Here is a 19,958-nt window from a genome sequence, read left to right on the forward strand (position 1 = left end):
TAACTGGATTGTTACCTTCCGAATGCGCGCGGGAAGGCTGTGCGGCGAGAATTCTAGATGCAGATCACAGCCGGCGCGCCTAACGGTCCGCGCATAAAAAAAAGGAAGGGCGCGCGCGAGCCAATTCGCAGGCACGCAGAGAACGCAGCGCGCGTGCCAAAGCACATCGCCTGCGAAGATGCTCTCCCAACCTGTTGCAATATCAAGCCACGAATTTGAAAGACCCCCACACACCAAGGGGGTTTAGAATCTTTGGAGACTCCCTGACTTCAGTAACCGTGAAACTAGCGGCGCCTGCACTCCGCCATTTTAAAGATGCCAAAACACTGTTTCGATTAGATTAGATTTACTTTCATTCCAATTGATCCGTAGTGAGGAGGTTCTCCAGGATGTAGAACATGTCAGAAAAACAACAATACATGACAAATATTTACAACTCAAACAAATAAGCTAATGAACCATTCCACAGGTCCCAAGTGGAATGATCGTCATTTTTTAATGAACACTATATGAAAGAATCATTTTACAAATACTAATGCACTGAATTTAAAATAAAAAAAGTTTTTTTATTTATTTATAAGGTAATAAACGTGTAATACAACTACTATAGTACTTATGTACAATGAACACATTACTGCACTGAAATGGTGCAGAAGTTAGATTGTACTTACACACATTTACAATGAACACATTACTGCACTGAAATAGTGTAGAAGTTATATATATATCAGTTGGTTCTACTGAGAAATTCATCGATGGAGTAGAAGGAGTTGGCCACCAATAAATCCTTTAGGCTTCTCTTAAACTGAATTTCATTGGTTTTTAAGCTTTTTATGGCTGCTGGCAAGTTATTGAAAAAGTGTGTTCCTGAATAATGCACACCTTTTTGCACAAGACTAAGAGACTTTAAATCCTTGTGAACATTATTCTTATTTCTAGTATTGATTCCATGAATTGAGCTGTTGGTTTGAAAAAGTGATATATTTTTAATGACCAATTTCATTAAGGAATAAATATATTGGGAAGCTGTAGTTAGTATCCCTAGTTCCCTAAACAGGCTTCTGCAGGATGTTGAGTTCACACCACTGTGTGTGGACTTCATGTATTGTAGTGTTATTTATGTAAATGAGAACGTAAATGTGTCTACAAATGGTTGCCTACTGTGATGCGATCAAGCTTAATGCACATTAGCAACCCTTCGATGTAGATGTGTCTTTAAGACTTCATTTATAAACAATTATCATACTGTATAAACCGATTTCTATGTAGACGATATAAACTACTGCTGTCATTCTATATGAATAGAATAATTTCGAAGTTATTTAACAGGAAACTAGACTATGTAAATTTTATACAGTTCTTTACAACGTTTTCACTAAATTATGTTTTATTGAAGTAAAGAAATGTGTAAAATCAATTTAAATACTTTCGTTGGCAATACTGTAATTACTTGAATTATTATCCTGCAATTGTAATTTCTCTGGTCTCTCAACCATGGGACAAATACAGTATCAAAAAGACATACATGTTTGTGCAGACTTAGCAATAAGAAGGAATTTTGTAGCTCAAATAAGTAGATGGAAATTCTATTACTGGTGAAGCTGACTTATTATCGTGAAGCAGTTATTTGAGTGCTAGAAATATACAGAAGCTAGATTCAATTAACTTTTATTATTTAGTAGTTACAACCACCCACTGAACTATTACAATTTTGGAAACTTCCAAACTGCTTTGTGCAGGAAAATCTCGAGACAAGGCGAAGAAAACAACATAACCAACAGAGAACCAGATAAGTACCAGATTTATAATTTCTCAAAGTGGGCATGATTACTTTCAACTTTATCAAAAACGACGAATATCTGAAAAGTGGATACGTCACTGGAAATGTAATTGTTTTTGAAAGGGCATGTCATAATACAAATGCACAAATAGAAGTGATAAATCAGCTGTTACTTTCTATAAGGAGGTGCTTAAGGAAACTTACACTTTTACTTGAAATGTGAACTATTTGTTTCATTGATTTCACTCATATTGCTTCAAACTTTCATATTTACAGTATGAAGGTTCATGAAGGACAGTGTAAGGAAAAGCTTCTGAATCAAGTCATTGTAACGAAAAGAAGCAGAACCTACAAAATATAGATAGTGCTGTATGTTCAGAGCAGTTCCGCAAAGTTCATTTTGTTCGAACTTCGACATCATGTATTCACATCACAGACATTGCAATGTGTTGCATTTTTTCCATTATTTATTGTGTCATATGTGCCAAAAATAAGCTGCACCAGATGTTTAATAAATGATTGTAACACTTGCTGTATAACATCTAATACTTGACAAAATTTAACATTAGAATACTTTTCTTTGCTGTTGATGGTTGGTGTTATGGCAGCTTTCTTTCTGTAGAATTTATGTTCGAGATAATACAGCAAGCGAATGTCGTGGCCAGGTAACAAATCATTCAACTAATATTTTCAACATATGAATTCATTTTTTGTGCATATATAGTAGTTGTGCCCAGGGCTACTTGTTATACTGGAAGGTTTTTTTAAATTTTGGGAACTGCAGCTCCAAAAAGTACTAATGAGTTCTGAGCATCAAAAACTTAACACATAATGATAATTATGTTAATTTATCAATCTATTGGTTTTCAGTGTGGCTAAAAGATGTTTCCTGCTATCGAGACATGCTTCCTTATGACATTGTTGTTTGTATCAAGAGAAAGTTGAAGACTGAGTGTGCAGCGAACATGGAATGCAGGAAGAAAATCAAGCTTTTCCATGACACAGATCCATGCCAGAGGCAGGATTCGAACCTGCGGCCGTAGCAGCAGCGCGGTTCCGGACTGAAGCGCCTAGAACCGCTCGGCCGCACCGGTCGGCTAAATAAACCTTCCTGTCACGCACTAACAAAATGGAAATGGCCTACCAGCTACCTAAAGGCATCTACAATGACAGATAGACATCTTTGAACGCCAAAATTAGACACTACGGCACTGTTACTATACCGAAGGCTCTGTATGAGTCAGAGACTTACAACGAACAACTCCATTTTGGAGCAATCCGGCCGGGTCCCATCAACGAAAACAGGAAGTAAAGAGAGCGTGACAGCCACGAGCTAGAGGGTGATTACAATTAAACTTTCCATACTTGAGAAGATCCTCGTGAAACAGAATGATCATATGACAGTGAAACTTTATGGAAACATTTGTATGGACATACGGAAGAGAAATAACGAATAAACCGTCGAAAGAAACACATTTTAATTTCCGCAGAGGGTGACATTAGTTAACTGTGTACTATGTTTACGTTCCGGGTTAGAAATTTTGCTCAATGTGACGACTATCTAAATCGACAACAGCCTGGAACCGCACCAGAAATTCCATTTCACAACTGTTCGCAGAAATTTTCGAATGGTGCACCATGGAAAGTTGACCTGTCGTGACACAGCTCGTGCACTACTTGAAAATCGCGCATTGCGTCCAGAATTGTCAGTCATGGTAACAGTAACGTTTTCAACAATTTATGGCGCAACCGGCCGTCGGCGTCCCAGGAGCAATTCCCAAATGACCAGTTAATTCAAACTTCTGAATCGTTTTTTTTCAACCTCGAGTAGAGAGAGCACCTCTCCGTATTCCTTTAAAACTTTGATTACGATTGATTACTGCCTGAAACCACCATTTTATTAATTTCTTTTTGAACTACCAGTGCCTTGCGTATGAATAGCCGATGCTATTGAGAGACAGAGACATCTGGTTGTACACTGAGGTAATTCTTCGGATGTAGTGCAGTCACTTAACAGCGTTCAAAGCAACAGCCGGCGCAGAGATTGTGTTACATCATTGTGGGTGACTTTGCCTTTTTTTGAGATCGTTCTGCGATCATTCACAGTGAAAGTAAGTAACGCAAATTTGAGTTTATACTACTACTGTTATGAGTAACTTAGGAATGAAACCACTGCAGCAGTATGCGCTTTTGATATAATTTTATTAAATTTTAAGCCCATTTTTGTTTCTTATTTAGGATTATAATTTATTTTAGGTATTATGAGTTTTTGGGTGTGTCTAGATGTGGGATTGTGTCTATGAAAAATTCGAAATTCTTTTCAGATATATCTCAAGAAACGATGGGTGGTTGAAAGGTGTATGCCTCAATGGATCCAAAGTGAAACCAGTATTTCAAAACAATTATTGTTTACGTTTTGCCAACTTCTTCTTGTATTCGTTGTTTACTATCGTAGTGGAGGTTAATTTTGTGAAAAACTGTAAAATTGTATTCCTAACTGAAACCAAAACCTTAAAATAAATTAATCTTCACTTTTTGCCAATTTCTTCTTCCAGTCGTTGCTTGCGTTGATGATAAAGGTCAATTTGTCATATTGTTAGTTACCACACTCCTCCGAAACGGCTCGATCGATTCTGATTAAATTTTACATGTATATTCGGTAGGTCTGAGAATCGGTCGTAATCTATTTTTGATACCCCTAAGTGATAAGGGTGGTCCACCCCAAAAACTTATTTCTTAATTTTTGGGCAGAACATTTTATTTTTTATGATGTGGTATTAAAAAATACACACAACCCTAAATTTTCATCCTTCTACCACCAACCCCTATTTTTTAATAGCGATTTTAGTAATTTAGTAATTTTCAACCCCGTCAAAAACTGATCAATTATCACTTGATCAGTTATCACCCCCAGGTGTCTACTGGTGATAGTCTTTCACTATTCGACAGATAGGTAGTTGAAGAAAACGTATCAAAAGCAACGACTCGAATATCCCTCTTTGGATCTATGTAACTAGACCGAGAAATTTAACTAGGTAGCATGCGTTATTCGCCAAACAGACATTTAGGCCTAGCGCACACGCATCGATTTTTAACGTACGGAAATATATCGTACGATCAAATTCTTGTAGTGGAACGAAGAAGTTCCTATGCTCTCCTTTGTTCCTCTAAAAGAATTTAATAGTACAATATTTTTACGTATGATAAAAATCGATGCGTGTGGCATTGGCCTTATTCATATAATGCTGGCGAACACGTTTCGACACGAAATTGCCACCGTTTGTATGCTCATGGATCAGCCGTGTATCAGCTGCAATTGTTAAATCCGGGCGATCTACCGTAGAAACGCTAGAACTAATAGTGGCCGATAATGCCGGACATCCCCCTAAGCCTTTTCTCACTCCCTACACAGTTTTCGGCCATTATTATTGTTTGTCTCACGAGCTCCCGCCAACAACGGCTATTGTGTTACACGTATACATTATTCTTAATAGACTAGAGATAATTTATATGGCAAAACAACGTTTACCGGGTCAGTATAACATATAAAGATTTTCAGAGGCGGAACGACATTCGCCGGGTATAGCTCGTGTATATATACAGGGTGGTCCATTAATCGTGACCGGGCCCAATATCTCACGAAATAAGCGTCAAACGAAAAAACTACAAAGAACGAAACTTGTCTAGCTTGATGGGGAAACCAGATGGCGCTATGGTTGGCCCGCTAGGTGGCGCTGCCATAGGTCAAACGGATATCAACTGCGTTTTTTAAATAGGAACCCCCATTTTTATTACATATTCGTGTAGGACATAAAGAAATGTGAATGTTTTAGTTGGACCACTTTTTTCGCTTTGTGACAGATTGCGCTGTAATAGTCACAAACATATGGCTCACAATTTTAGACAAACAGTTGGTAGCAGGTAGGTTTTTTAAATCAAAATACAGAACGTAGGTACGTTTGAACATATTATTTCGGTTGTTCCAATGTCATACATGTACCTTTGTGAACTTATCATTTCTGAGAAGCTCAAAATGATGTCCGTCAACCTCAATGCATTTGGTAATACGTGTAACGACGTTCTTCTCAACAGCGAGTAGTTCGCCTTCGGTAATGTTCGCACATGCATTGACAATGCGCTGAGGCATGTTGTCAGGTGTTGTCGGTGGATCACGATGGCAAAAATCCTTCAACTTTCCCCACAGAAAGAAATCCGGGGACGTCAGATCCGGTGAACGTGCTGCGACGACCAATCCACCTGTCATGAAATATGCTATTCAATACCGCTTCAACCGCACGCGAGCTATGTACCGGACATCCATCATGTTGGAAGTACATCGCCATTCTGTCAAGCAGTGAAACATCTTGTAGTAAGATCGGTAGAACATTACGTAGGAAATCAGCATACATCGCACCATTTAGATTGCCATCAATAAAATGGGAGGCAATTATCCTTCCTCCCATAATGCCGCACATTAACCCGCAAAGGTCGCTGATGTTCCACTTGTCGCAGCCATCGTGGATTTTCTGTTGCCCAATAGTGTATATTATGCCGGTTTACGTTACCGCTGTTGGTGAATGACGCTTCGTCGCTAAATAGAACGCGTGCAAAAAATCTGTAATCGTCCCGTAATTTCTCTTGTGCCCAGTGGCAGAACTGTACACGACGTTCAAAGTCGTCGCCATGCAATTCCTGGTGCATAGAAATATGGTACGGGTGCAATCGATGTTGATGTAGCATTCTCAACACCGACGTTTTTGAGCTTCCAGATTCTTGCGCAATTTGTCTGCTATTGATGCGCGGATTAGCCGCGACAGCAGCTAAAACACCTACTTGGGCATTGTCATTTGTTGCAGGTCGTGGTTGACGTTTCACATGTGGCTGAACACTTCCTGTGTCCTTAAATAACTTAACTATCCGGCGAACGGTCCGGTCACTTGGATGATGTCGTCCAGGATACCAAGCAGCATACGTAGCACACGCCCGTTGGGCATTTTCATCACAATAGCCATGTATCAACACGATATCGACCTTTTCCGCAATTGGTAAACGGTCCATTTTAACACCGGTGATGTATCTCGAAGCAAATACCGTCCGCACTGGCGGAATGTTACGTGATAGCACGTACTTACTTATACGTTTGTAACTATTACAGCGCCATCTATCACAAAGCTAAAAGAGTGGTCCAACTAAAACATCCATATTTCTTAACGTACTACACGAATATGTAATAATCCGTTTGACCTATGGCAGCGCCATCTAGCGGGCCAACCATAGCGCCATCTAGTTTCCCCCTTCAAGCTAGACGAGTTTCGTTCTTTATAGTTTTTTCGTTTGATGCTTATTTCGTGAGATATTTGGCCCGGTCACTGTCAATGGACCACCCTGTATATGGCGTAGATAAATTCCGGGAACACTTTCAGTTATTTATTGCACAAGAAATAAATATTATACAGATGTCACATACTGCATTTTGAAGAGAAGCTCTGAAAGTTTTTTTTACAAATTTTTGATATGCACGACACACCAATTTCTTTGAACTCCTGATGAATGTATCGCGTACGCGCTCCACATTCACTTCACTCACACTGGGACGTCCGCTCGTTTTTGCAGGGCCAAGCAACCCGTCGTAACGAATTTGTTGTGCCAGTGGTAAATGGCCTTCCTTGTTCGTGGCTTCTTACCGTACTTGGTTCTAAACATTCGTTGAACAGCTGTAGCACACTTGTTTTTGTCGAAAGCTCGCTCTGCACCTGAACCCGCCATGTTTGCGACTAGCGCTGACTATCGGCAAATTATCGAACTACGCTGTGGCAGTATATACGAAAAAAAAAAAAATTTCAGGGTTTCTCTTCAAAATGACATACTTATGACGTCTGTACAACGTTTGGTTCTTGTGCAATAAATAATTGAAAGTGTTCCCGGATTTTATGTACACTGTTTGTATGGTGCTGGTGCTCTTCGAAAATATCGATGCATTATCTACGAGGGTAAGTCGATCACTATCCGCAATTTAGTTATATTTTTGTTTATTTTGTTACTACTGTCGTTTTACGTTGACTACATATGCTTTGTTTATTTGTTGTTATATATTTGCAATTTTCAAGCTGCTCGGTTACTTTCGTTATCGCTGCCGTGCTGTGAACGATGGCTGCTCCGCTGTCTATTTGCACCAAAGAACAGCAACGTTCAGTGATCCGTCTTTTGTGGCCGGAAGGCGTATGAGGGACCGAAATTCATCGAAGACTTTCGAGACAGTACGGGAACAGTGTCTTGACACACCGAATTGTCTCAAATCGACTGAAAAATTCCGAAATGGTCGCCCAAGTGTTACGCACGATGAAGGAGCCAGACGACCGTTTACCGCCACAAATGAAGAAACCACTGAGCGTTCAAGTGAAATGATTCTCTTAGATAGACGATTAACTATTGGCGAAATGGGAGATCGTGTGCAAATTAGTCACGGTTCTGCCCACGAAATCATCCACAACAGACTTGGGTTTCATAAAGTTTGTGCAAGATAGGTCCCAAAACAACTTACATAGTAGCATAAATAAACGAGCTTGGACATCTGCAAAAAACATTTGGATCACTATGGTAACGAAGGGGACAACTACTTCGACAGGATCATTACTGGTGACGAAACATGGATCCATCATTACGAGCCGGAGAGTAAACGGCAGAGTATGGAATGGAAACATCCAAATTCGCCGTGCAAGAAAAGTTCAAGACCCGACCGTCCGCAAGAAAACAGATGCTTACGGTTTTTTGGGACGCACGAGGTCCAGTACTGGAACATTATAGGGTAAGGAGCACAACAATAAACAGTGTACGTTACAGTGAGATGCTTACTGCAAGGCTAAAGCCTGCAATTCGAAGCAAATGCCGAGGATTCCTGCCAAAAGGTGTTGTGTTGTTGCACGACAGTGCCCGTCCGCATACTGCTGCCCACACTGCTGAAACGCTCCAGAAACTCAAATTTGAAGTACTATATCATCCTCCATATAGTCCCGATCTTGCCCCCTTCTGACTATCACTTGATCCACTCAAACAGGCATTAAGGGGCCGTCGATTTGCCTCGGACGAAGCAGTGAAAGAAGCGGTGCATTCCTGGCTCGCAGCTCAACCAAGGACATTCTTTTATGAGGGCATCAGGAAGCTTGTACAACGATGGAGCAAGTGCGTTGAAACGCAAGGACACTATGTCGAAAAATGATGTTCTTGCAAGTTTCCTATTTGATTACAATAAAATTTTATAACTACTTTGTGGATAATAACTGACTTAGCTTCGTATATTGTTGAGACTCAAAAGGGATAATGCGTTAACGCGTCGATATTCGCGAAGAGCACCAGCACCATTACTGTCGTTTTGATGAAACAGCTTTACGAATAAAAGCCTGTTCTCCGTATCCAGACCCATGTAGGCTTTCCACAACTGTAATGCGCACAGGTGCTTTCGTTTCCATCCTACGTCGCTGAACCAGTAGCGGAGCCTAGCGGCAAGTCATGACACTAACACTACCAACAACACTCATCCTGCAGCGAACAGTCTGATCACATTTCGTGTAAATTTGGCTACCCATACGATAAACAGTTTGCCGTCTGCACTGCCTCGAGTAGCTTAATTTTGATTATAGCAAGCCTGAACATAATCGTGACATGATTCGGAAAATAAGGACCTACTTTCAAGATATCTACGTTTACATCCATACTCCGTAAGCCACCTGAACGTGTGTGGCGGAGGGTACCTTGAGTAACTCTATCGGTTCTCCCTTCTATTCCAGTCTCGTATTGTTCGTGGAAGGAAAGGTTGTCGGTATGCCTCTGCTTGGGCTCTGATCTCTCGGATTTCATCCTCATGGTCTCTTCGCGTGATATAAGTGCGAGGGAACAATATACTGCTTGACTCCTCGGTGAAGGTATGTTCTCGAAACTTCAACAGAAGCCCGTACCGAGCTACTCAGCGTCTCTCTTGCAGAGTCTTCCACTGGAGTTTATCTATCATCTCCGTAACGCTTTCGCGATTACTAAATGATCCTGTAACGAAGCGCGCTGCTCTCCGTTGGATCTTCTCTATCTCTTCTATGAAACCCATCTGGTACGGATCCCACACCGGTGAGCAGTATTCAAGCAGTGGACGAACAAGTCTACTGTAACCTACTTCCTTTGTTTTCAGACTGCTTTTCCTCAGGATTCTTCCAATGAATCTCAGTCTGGCATCTGCTTTACCGACGATTTATTTTATATGGTCATTCCATTTTAAATCATTCCTAATGCCTACTCCCAGATAATTTATGGAATTAACTGCTTCCAGTTGCTGACCTGCTATATTGTAGCTAAATGATAAAGGATCTTTCTTTCTATGTATTCGCAGCACATTACACTTGTCTACATTGAGATTCAATTGCCATTCCCTGCACCATGCGTCACTTCGTTTGGAGGTTCTCCTGCATTTCAGTACAATTTTCCATTGTTACAACCTCTCGATATACTACAGCATCATCCACAAAAAGCCTCAGTGAACTTCCGATGTTATCCACAAGGTCATTTATATATATTGTGAATAGCAACGGTCCTACGACACTCCCCTGTGGCACACCTGAAATCACTCTTACTTCGGAAGACTTCCCTCCATTGAGAATGACACGCTGCGTTCTGCTATCTAGTAACTCCTCAATCACACAATTTGTCTGATAGTCCATATGCTCTTACTTTGTTCACTAAACAGCTGAGGGGAACTGAATCAGACGCCTTGCGGAAGTCAAGAAGCACGGCATCTACCTGGGAACCCGTGTCTATGGACCTCTGAGTCTCGTGCACGAATAGCGCGAGCTGGGTTTCACACGATCGTCTTTTTCGAAACCCATGCTGACTCCTACAGAGTAGATTTCTAGTCTCCATGAGCATGGTTTACGGAAGTAGAAAAGGATCTTCGAGAACCGGACATTTCTCTTAAGCAAGATCCTGTCAAGGACAAAATATGAACACACAAGGCTTCCAGGAAAAGCGGAAGCTGAAGACGGGGATGGCGTGGGCGACGCCGGAAACGGATGCAATAGCAAGGGAAAAAACAGTTGAATTCACGCGGTCTCTGGTTGGCCGAAACGAAGAAAGGACGATATGAATAAGAATGGCGTATTTTTAACTCAACGAACCGGATTTACATACTTTTTACGATAAAATGCAGGGTCTCCAGTATATAATCCACAAAATTATTTTTATTCGTATAACAACACTTAAAATAAATTTAAAAAAGTGTGATTTAGAAAGAAAATTGGGACGAGTGAGGGAATCGTGTCCAATATGAAGAAAAATAATCCACAGAAAGATGCCACATTCGTAGTCCTCAATGGCCGACCGGGGTGGCCAAGCGGTTCTAGTCGCTACAGTCTGGAACCGCGCGACCGCTACGGTCGCAGGTTCGAATTCTGCCTCGGGCATGGATGTGTGTGATGTCCTTAGGTTAGTTAGGTTTAAGTAGTTCTACGTTCTAGGGGACTGATGACCACAGAAGTTAAGTCCCATAGCGCTCAGAGCCATTTGAACCATTTGAACTCCTCTATGTCGACTCTAGGGCAGCTGTGAAGCCGGCCGGAGTGGCCGAGCGGTTAAAGGCGCTACAGTCTGGAACCGCACGACCGCTACGGTCTCTGGTTCGAATCCTGCCTCGGGCATGGATATGTGTGACGTCCTTAGGTTAGTTAGGTTTAAGTAGTTCTAAGTTCTAGGGGACTTATGACCACAGCAGTTGAGTCCCATAGTGCTCAGAGCCAGCCATTTAAGCAGCTGTGAACTCACCGCCGCGCCTAGAAAACTACAGCTTCTAGCGAACAGTGTGGCTACCAAGCAAACCCAAGTTATACAGTGATAATAAAACTAACAACACTTCTCAACACGCTCCAAAATGCTCAGTCTGCGAGCTAATGGAGTCGCAGGCAATCATTTATACAGGGTGAAAAGTATTTAAACCGACAAACTCTGACAGGTTGTAGGGGGACATCAAAACAAATATTTTTCCCTAATGTCATTTTTTTCCTATGAGGAGTATTTAAACCGGCAGAGGAAGATTTCTCTGGCGGCAAGTTAATTAAACCAACAAACATTCTGCCTCTGCCAATCCACGTTTCTGGGAACCGTCGGTCCAGGAATCGATGCACACGATGACTGAAATGTGCCGTTGCCCCGTCATGTTGGAATCACATGCGTTGTCTTGTAGGGAGCGGGACGTTTTCCAGCAATTTTGGCAATGCTCTGGCGAGAAAATTCCAACAGTGCCTGCCATGGAATGGCCTTTGTAGCAGACACGGCTCAATTAAACAGTCCCCAACAACACCGGCCCACACATTAACGAAGAACCACACTTGATGAGCGCTAGTAACTGTGGCATGTGGGTTACCCTCACTCCAAACATGCGAATTGTGCATGTTGAAGACTCCATCACGCCCGAACGTTGCTTCATAGGTAAACAACACAAAGAATGGAAATGTAGAATGCATTTCACACTGTTCCAGGTACCACTGCGAAACCTGTGCTCTGTGTGGATAATCAACTGGTTCCAGGTTGTGGACAAGCTGTAAGCGAAATGGACGTAACAATCGCTCTCGAAGGACTGTTCTTACAATCGTCTGATTACTTGCAATTGCACGAGTGCTGATTGAAGGATCTCGCTCCACATGCTGCAAGACAGCTTCCTCAAATTGCAGCGTTCTTACCGTGCGACGGCGTCCCTGTATCTTCTAAATGACCCGGTCTCACGCAGACGTTGGTACAGCAAAGATCGTATGATGCGGGATACGGCGATTAGGATATTGTTGTTGATAAACCCACTGTGCAGCTCCCCATTGTGGTGCGCTACGTAGTACGCACCAACCGTATCAGCGTACTCACTCCAGGTGTATCGCTCCATCAGTAAACAGAGACAATGCACTATGACATTGGTGGACAGCAGTTGCCTACAACTGAAGAGCGTAATACGCCCTCTAACAACTGAAGATCGTAATACGGCCTCTAGCAACTGACGAGCGTAGTACGGCCTCCACCGGTTTAAATACTCCTCATACGAGAAAATGACATTAGGGAAAAATATTTGTTTCGATGTCCCCTACAACCTCGCAGAGTTTGTCGGTTTAAATACTTTTCACCCTGTATGATCATCTGACAAGGCCTTCTGTCGCCACTCAGTGTAAATATAGTAGTGGCAATGGCGTGCAAATTTCAGCCTTCGTCACCAATGAGAAGCAGTCTGCATGGGTGCATGAAGGAAGCTCCTGTTGTGGAGGTTTGTATGAAATGACGTTTGCTGAACGATCATTGAGGACCCATTGTTGGTAGCCCTGTGGTTCATCTGCGTAGTCAGATCCTCAGTAGGTCCACATCTATTCGCCTGTATACATCTCCGCAGACATCGTATACCTGTGTCGTCTATGACCCGTCGTGTACCACAGTTGCCTTGGAGCTGGTTTCGAATAGAGCAGTTGGACAGTGTCTTGAAAGGAGGATATAAGATGAACATCAACAAAAGCAAAACGAGGATAATGGAATGTAGTCGACTTAAGTCGGATGATGCTGAGGGAATTAGATTAGGAAATGAGACACTCAAAGTAGTAAATGAGTTTTGCTATTTGGGGAGCAAAATAACTGACGATGGTCGAAGTAGAGAGGATATAAAATGTAGACTGACAATGACAAGGAAAGCGTTTTTGAAGAAGAGAAATTTGTTAACATCGAGTATTGATTTAAGTGTCAGGAACTCGTTTCTGAAAGTATTTGTATGGAGTGTAGCCATGAATGGAAGTGAAACATGGACGATAAATAGTTTGGACAAGGTGAGAATAGAAGCTTTCGAAATGTGCTGCTACAGAAGAATGCTGAAGGTTAGATGGGTAGATCACATAACTAATGAGGAGGCATTGAACAGAATTGGGGAGATGAGGAGTTTGTGGCACAACTTGACTAGAAGAAGGGATCGGTTAGTAGGACATGTTCTGAGGCAGCAAGGGATCACCAGTTAGGTACTCGAGGGCAGCGTGGAGGGTAAAATCGTAGAGGGAGACCAAGAGAGGAATACACTAAACAGCTTCAGTAGGATGTAGGCTGCAGTAGGTACTGGGAGATGAAGAAGCTTGCACAGGATAGAGTAGCATGGAGAGCTGCATCAAACCAGTCTCAGGACTGAAGACCACCACAACAACAACAACATAAAAGTTTGGAAGGTAGAAGACGAGGTACTGGCAGAAGTAAAGCTGTGAGGACGGGGCGTGAGTCGTGCTTGGGTAGCTCAGTTGGTCTTGCCCGCGAAAGGCAAAGATCCCGAGTTCGAGTCTCGGCCCGGCACATAGTTTTAATCTGCCAGGAAGTTTCATATCAGCGCACACTTCGCTGCAGAGTTAAAATCTCATTCTGTGAACAACAACATACTTTAAACACAGGCAGCATGTGAACTGTTTACAAACTAATCCGTTTCGGAAATCCCTCCACCCTTGGCCCAAAAACCAATGATCATCCCCTTTTGGATGTCATATAAATCATTCCATTTCAGCATTACGACAATGACTGTGCTATTTTCAACCCCTCCTCTCGCTCTCCCCCCGCACACACTTCATGTACCCTCCACAGGTAGTGCTGTTACATGCTGTCTGTGAGAGGTTATTGCAAGTTGATGTCAAACACAGGCAGTGGTCGCATCTCGTTGTTATGGTGCAGCTCTCCACACTAGTACGAACCATCTTATTGTGTTCAAGCCTTCGTCTCCCTTTATAATTGAGCCAGATCGCTGGTCGATCATCAGCGATCGGCGTGTTATCTTTGGCGCGTCCCCGGGCATGAGCATCTTTGCGTTTTCGGCTGGGGCGCGCGGGACGGCGAGAGGCAGTCGGTTTGGGGCGGCCGGTGAGACTGGCGGAGTTGTGGCTCGGGCGTAAGCACACGTGTGATGTCTGTTACGCTTAGAGCTGTTTGCTAATCGTGAAACTCCTGCGGCGGTTACTGGTTGCCTGGAAGACATTTGATATAAACTGTGCCTAGCCTCGCAGTGAGAGGGGAGTCCGGAGTTGGTGTTGGCCTAGATGTTTCTACAAACTGAGGTGCCTGTGTGAGAAGCACGGCGTGGGCCTGAAGGTTGCTTCGTCCTTCTGGCAGCCACCACAAGCGGATGTTCGGCCGGAATGTCTGCAGTTTGTGGTGAGCATAGTGTGAACAAGTTCTCGTAGGATGTGCTCCCAGCCTGACTCTTAGGCTGTGTTATTTGTGGATGCCTGCCCCTTATCCGTTACTGCTTCCGGGTGTCCTGTAAGATTTCACAGCAAAACTGTTTTTGTGGCATTCTGTGTTTCTGGCCCAGCCTCCACCTAGAAAAGGGAAAGATTTGGAATTCCTTAATATTAAACATATAAAAAAAATCGTTTTTTTTTATTCCTGTTTAGTGCCAGACAGATTCAAATTTAGTTTACCTGTTTATTGGCTTAACTCGCGCTTCACGCACTAAATCAGCTGATATTGAATTTTTTTTTATTCCTGTTTAATGTCAGACAGATTCAAATGTAACTTCATTTATGTTATTTGAAATAAATGTGTTGGATTGACCTTAATGAATTATGTGCAATCGAAGTAACGGACCCAGTCCTTCATTAGTGCTTAACAGTGGCGTGTGGTTCGGGTTGTGAGCCCCGTGCTCGGACAAATAATTTTACCCCCCTCCCCCAACACACACACACACACACACACACACACACACACACACGCTTCCCACCATTTTCAAACTGACAATTCCTTCGTGCCTCAAGACACTTCATGTCAACCACTTCTTTTACTTATTTTGTGCGATAAATTTCTCTTGTATCCAATTCGATTCAGTATTTTCTCATTTTTTAACTGAGCTACCCATTTTATCTTCAACATTCTCCTGTATGACCACACGTGTCTCTTTGTGTTTGAACTGTTGTTCATCAAGCCACGTTTCACTTCCGTACTGTACTGTTATTGCCAGTCTCTACTTCGACCACTGTCATTAATTTTGCTGCCCTAATAACAAAAGTCATGTGCTCCTTCTAGTGTCAAATTTCGTAATCTATCGCCCTTGAGCATAGACTGATTTACAATAACTTGACGGCACTCCATTACCCTTCTTTTACTTCCATTGGCTTTTATCTTATAATCTCTTTCCAAGACACTACAAATTGCGATAAACTGTTCTTCCTAAATCTCCGATGTCTCTGACAGGATTACAATATCACGAGCAAAAGCTCAAAATTTCTTCTACCAAATTTCTCTTCGGTATCGTCTACATACCACAAATAGCATCCCTCTTCTATAGACCAATCAAGAGATGTCCAGCTTTTTTTAAAAAGAATTATTTATTTATTTATTTACACGTCTAGTTCCTTAGGATCAAATTGAGGAGCACAGTCTCCACGGTCAAGGAAAGAGTCATTACATGAAATTAACACCAAAATAAGTTGATAACAATCGAAATAAAATTTACGCGAATTCTACACAGACGAAAAGCTGCTGATTAGCGTGATCAACAACATAACACAGGCATTTGCTTAATTTTCTTTCCAGGAACTCCCTCACGAGCAGAGGGGGTGACCCATAGGCAGTTTCTTCAACTTGGAATTGGAAGTGCGAGGAACTCACTGAGAATGGATGCAGCAGAATACTGCACGCCTTTCCGCATTAGAGTCAAGGAGACGCGATCCAAATGTAGATCGGATTTCTGCCTAGTATTAACTGAGATAAAGCTGTTAATTCTTAGGAATAAGCTCATATTATTAACAACAAACGGCACTAAATAAAAAAAATATATACTGAGAGGCCAATGTCACAATTCCCAGATTCTTGAAGAGGGGTCGACAAGAGGTTCGCAGACTCCACATACATCGTTTGAACTACATGCCTCTTAGCCGAAAGTACCTTCTGTGAATTGAGAAAAGTTACCCCAGAATATAACTCTATTTGTCGTATGTGAATGAAAATAAGCAAAGACTAATTTTCGTCTCGGAATATCACTTGCTGCGAATAGGTTCTAATAGTAAATACAGCAGCATACAGTTTTTCAACAAGATCCTTAACGTGGGCTGTCCATGACAGCTTACGCACTATTTTGAATTTTGATTGCTTCGACTCACTAATCATACAGCCATTCTCTGTAATCAAAAAGTCAATTTCAGCTGAAATGCGCATTAGAAACTGTAAAAACTGAGTCTAACTGTGATTTAGCATCAATTTATTTTCTGCAAGTCATGAACTTATTTCTTGAAGTGCACTATTTAATACATTGCCTGTTTTGCACTCAACATCCTGCACTATCAAGTGAGTGTCATGAGGAAACAGAAATACTTTACAATCACCTGTCATTTTAAAAAGCATATCTTTTATAAATATAATAATCAGTAGCTGTCACAGAACTGACCCCTGAGGCAATGCCACTTAACAGTGCCGTTCTCATCACTGTACTGAATAACCTTTTGCTGTCTGTTTTTAAATTATGAGAAGAAACAATTGTGAGCTACTTCTCTTAGTCCATAATGAACCAAGCTCTGCAGTAGCGGTAATACGAGTATTTTGTGAAACACAATCAGATGCTTAATTAAATTGGGAATAAGATGCTTAGTAAAATTGATTTATTATCCATCTTGATTGTTGAATTAATTTTTTTAATTGATTAGCTTCGGTTCGAAACGAACCATCCTTAGATTTGCAGACAGCAGCAAAATAACTAATCAGGAAATACTGTATGCCACGAAATATAAATTTTTTTAATTGATTAGCTTCGGTTCGAAACGAACCATCCTTAGATTTGCAGACAGCAGCAAAATAACTAATCAGGAAATACTGTATGCCACGAAATATAAGTTTTCGTACTACCTCAACATCAAACATCAAATGCTTCGGAAGGTACCTGGTTGTATTGGTTACAAACGCAACCCGCCCAACTATCGGCAAAATTTACATGCTACGTCAAATACAAAAATAGAGGTTTGGTAGAACCTACATTATTAATATAGTCTATAAGGCTACTACCAACATATAGCACCTAGTACGTTAATCACATCTTATAAAACACATGCAATGATTTTTTTTGTGAGAATACTGTTCTTGGCGGTACTTAATTAAAATCTGCGGCTTGTCAAGATTAAAAGACATTATAAACATCATAAAAAATGTTGTAATTTAAAAGAGGCATGGTGTCCATATAACAAAATAAAATATAACAAACAATGTGTTTTCATCTTGAGAAGCCACAGATTTTAATTAAGTACCTCCAAGAACAGTATTTTCATCAAACATACAAAAAATATTATTTATGGTGTTGGTGTATGTGTTTTATTCAAATGTGACAAATGCACCAGACCGCCACCTTTTGGTTGCGGTCTTGTGGATTACATTAATAACGTGGAGTCGACCAAACCAACATTTTATTAAGTGAAGTAGGACGTAAATTTTGCTAATAGCTGGACTGGTTAACCTTGTAACCTATGCAATCAGGTGCGTCCTAGTGCATTTGATGTTTCGTTTTATCATGACACGATAACTTTGTATTTTGTAGCGTATTTTGCTGATAAGTCGTTTTACTGTTCTCTTCAGATTTGAGGAAGGTTCGTGTCGAGCCGAACCCGGTCGTTTTTAAAAAAAATTAATTCAATCAAGACGGATAATTAATCAGTTTTAAAACCAGTGATATCGATTTTATCTCCAAGGACATTACGCCAATTTCCACAAAGACGCCTAACGTTCGCAACATTTTCCTTAATGCATCCAGTGCCTCACACAGAAAAGAGTTATCACTTGTTTAAAAAAAATTTTTAAATCGAACTGTGCCTTTGACAGCAAATTATGTAAATTCGAGTAATCAATTGCCATTATATACAAAGCCTTTTCAATAACTTCTACGAACAGAGATTGCATAGAAATAGGTCTAAAGTTGAAACTTCCTGGCAGATTAAAACTGTGTGCCAGACCGAGACTCGAACTCGGGTCTCGGTCTCGAGTCTCGGTCGGGCACACAGTTTTAATCTGCCAGGAAGTTTCATATCAGCGCACAATCCGTTGCAGAGTGAAAATCTCATTAGGGTCTAAAGTTATTTTTGAGGGTCCGGTACGGCGATCGGTAGAAAAGGACTGTCTGTCCAGAGGGCCATTTTTTCTCAGGAACAAGTACAGGTAGCAAGTTCAAATATACGTCAAATACTAAGGTCCACCGTCCCTTGGCGGTGTAAAAAGTTGAAGCTTCTAAGTCAATGCAATCATTTATGCTATACATTTTGACATTCGCAAACTCACTCATCAAAACGTATAGAGGAATTATTTATGTACATAATTAGGTCGGAACGAGAGTCCTACTAGTATTTATGTGGTTTTTCACGAAGCGGTTTCAGTATTGGCTACTTTAATCGTCGAGGAAACTGACCATTCCTAGAGGAAGTTTGGAGCGTGTGTTTATCTGCACCGCGTCACACACGATTAGGAGGCATTTAAACCACTCACCTTAAAGAGGTTTATCTCGGACGCCAGGTGTCGACTCTTCTACGGTATCTCGGCTGTTTAATCCATGAACACAACGGCAAAAGCTCGAGCCTGGAGCTACTGGCACTCGCGGGACGCACACGCTTTCGTTTTCGTTGGTTTCGCGAGTCACCGCTGCCCGTGCTGTTTCGACGGCAGACGTATAGTAAACACACGGACGGGTTATCGCGCGGCTTGCCACGTCGGCAGGTGGAAAACACGCGTCAAGGCGAAGCGGAACAGCACCGCACTCGGCCGAAGCTTGCTGGCGACTGACAAGGCGAATGGGAGTGCTGCGCTGGGACTACAAACGGGTTTTGCCGCGCTGCGTCAGGCGCTGCGAACGTCCGTTCGCGCTCGCGGCTCGCGGCTCGCCTACGGAATATTAGGCAGCCGGCGAGCCGAACCGGGCCGTGCCCCCCGCCCGCTGCCAACAGGTAGCCGCTGCTACTGCCCGCGCAGAAAACGTCCGCCCGCAACAGGTAGCGCCACACCGCCCCTACGCTACTACCCGTATCGCCAACATCTGCGTCGACACGGCGCTGATATCGCCGTGCGCCGCGACCGTCGCGTTATCTTGTGATACAGCACTATTCAGCAGCTCTTGTCATAAAATCGAGGTCAATCGCGAGCAATCGATATATTCCAAATCGACTCGAGCTGGACAAATCCCTTT

General features: G+C 42.0%; 1 protein-coding gene across 1 annotated transcript in view; it reads right to left on the reverse strand.

Moving 5' to 3' along the window:
• Positions 1-19,625, reverse strand: part of LOC124717355 (echinoderm microtubule-associated protein-like 2) — a 655,376-nt gene extending 635,751 nt beyond the window's left edge. Inside the window, exon 1 of the mRNA XM_047244186.1 lies at positions 19,265-19,625. The gene's annotated coding sequence lies outside the window, so the exon portion shown is untranslated. The remainder of the gene's footprint in view (positions 1-19,264) is intronic.
• Between the last annotated feature and the right edge of the window lie 333 nt (positions 19,626-19,958).

This window comes from Schistocerca piceifrons, chromosome 9 (assembly GCF_021461385.2).
Source record: "Schistocerca piceifrons isolate TAMUIC-IGC-003096 chromosome 9, iqSchPice1.1, whole genome shotgun sequence".
NCBI lineage: Eukaryota > Metazoa > Arthropoda > Insecta > Orthoptera > Acrididae > Schistocerca > Schistocerca piceifrons.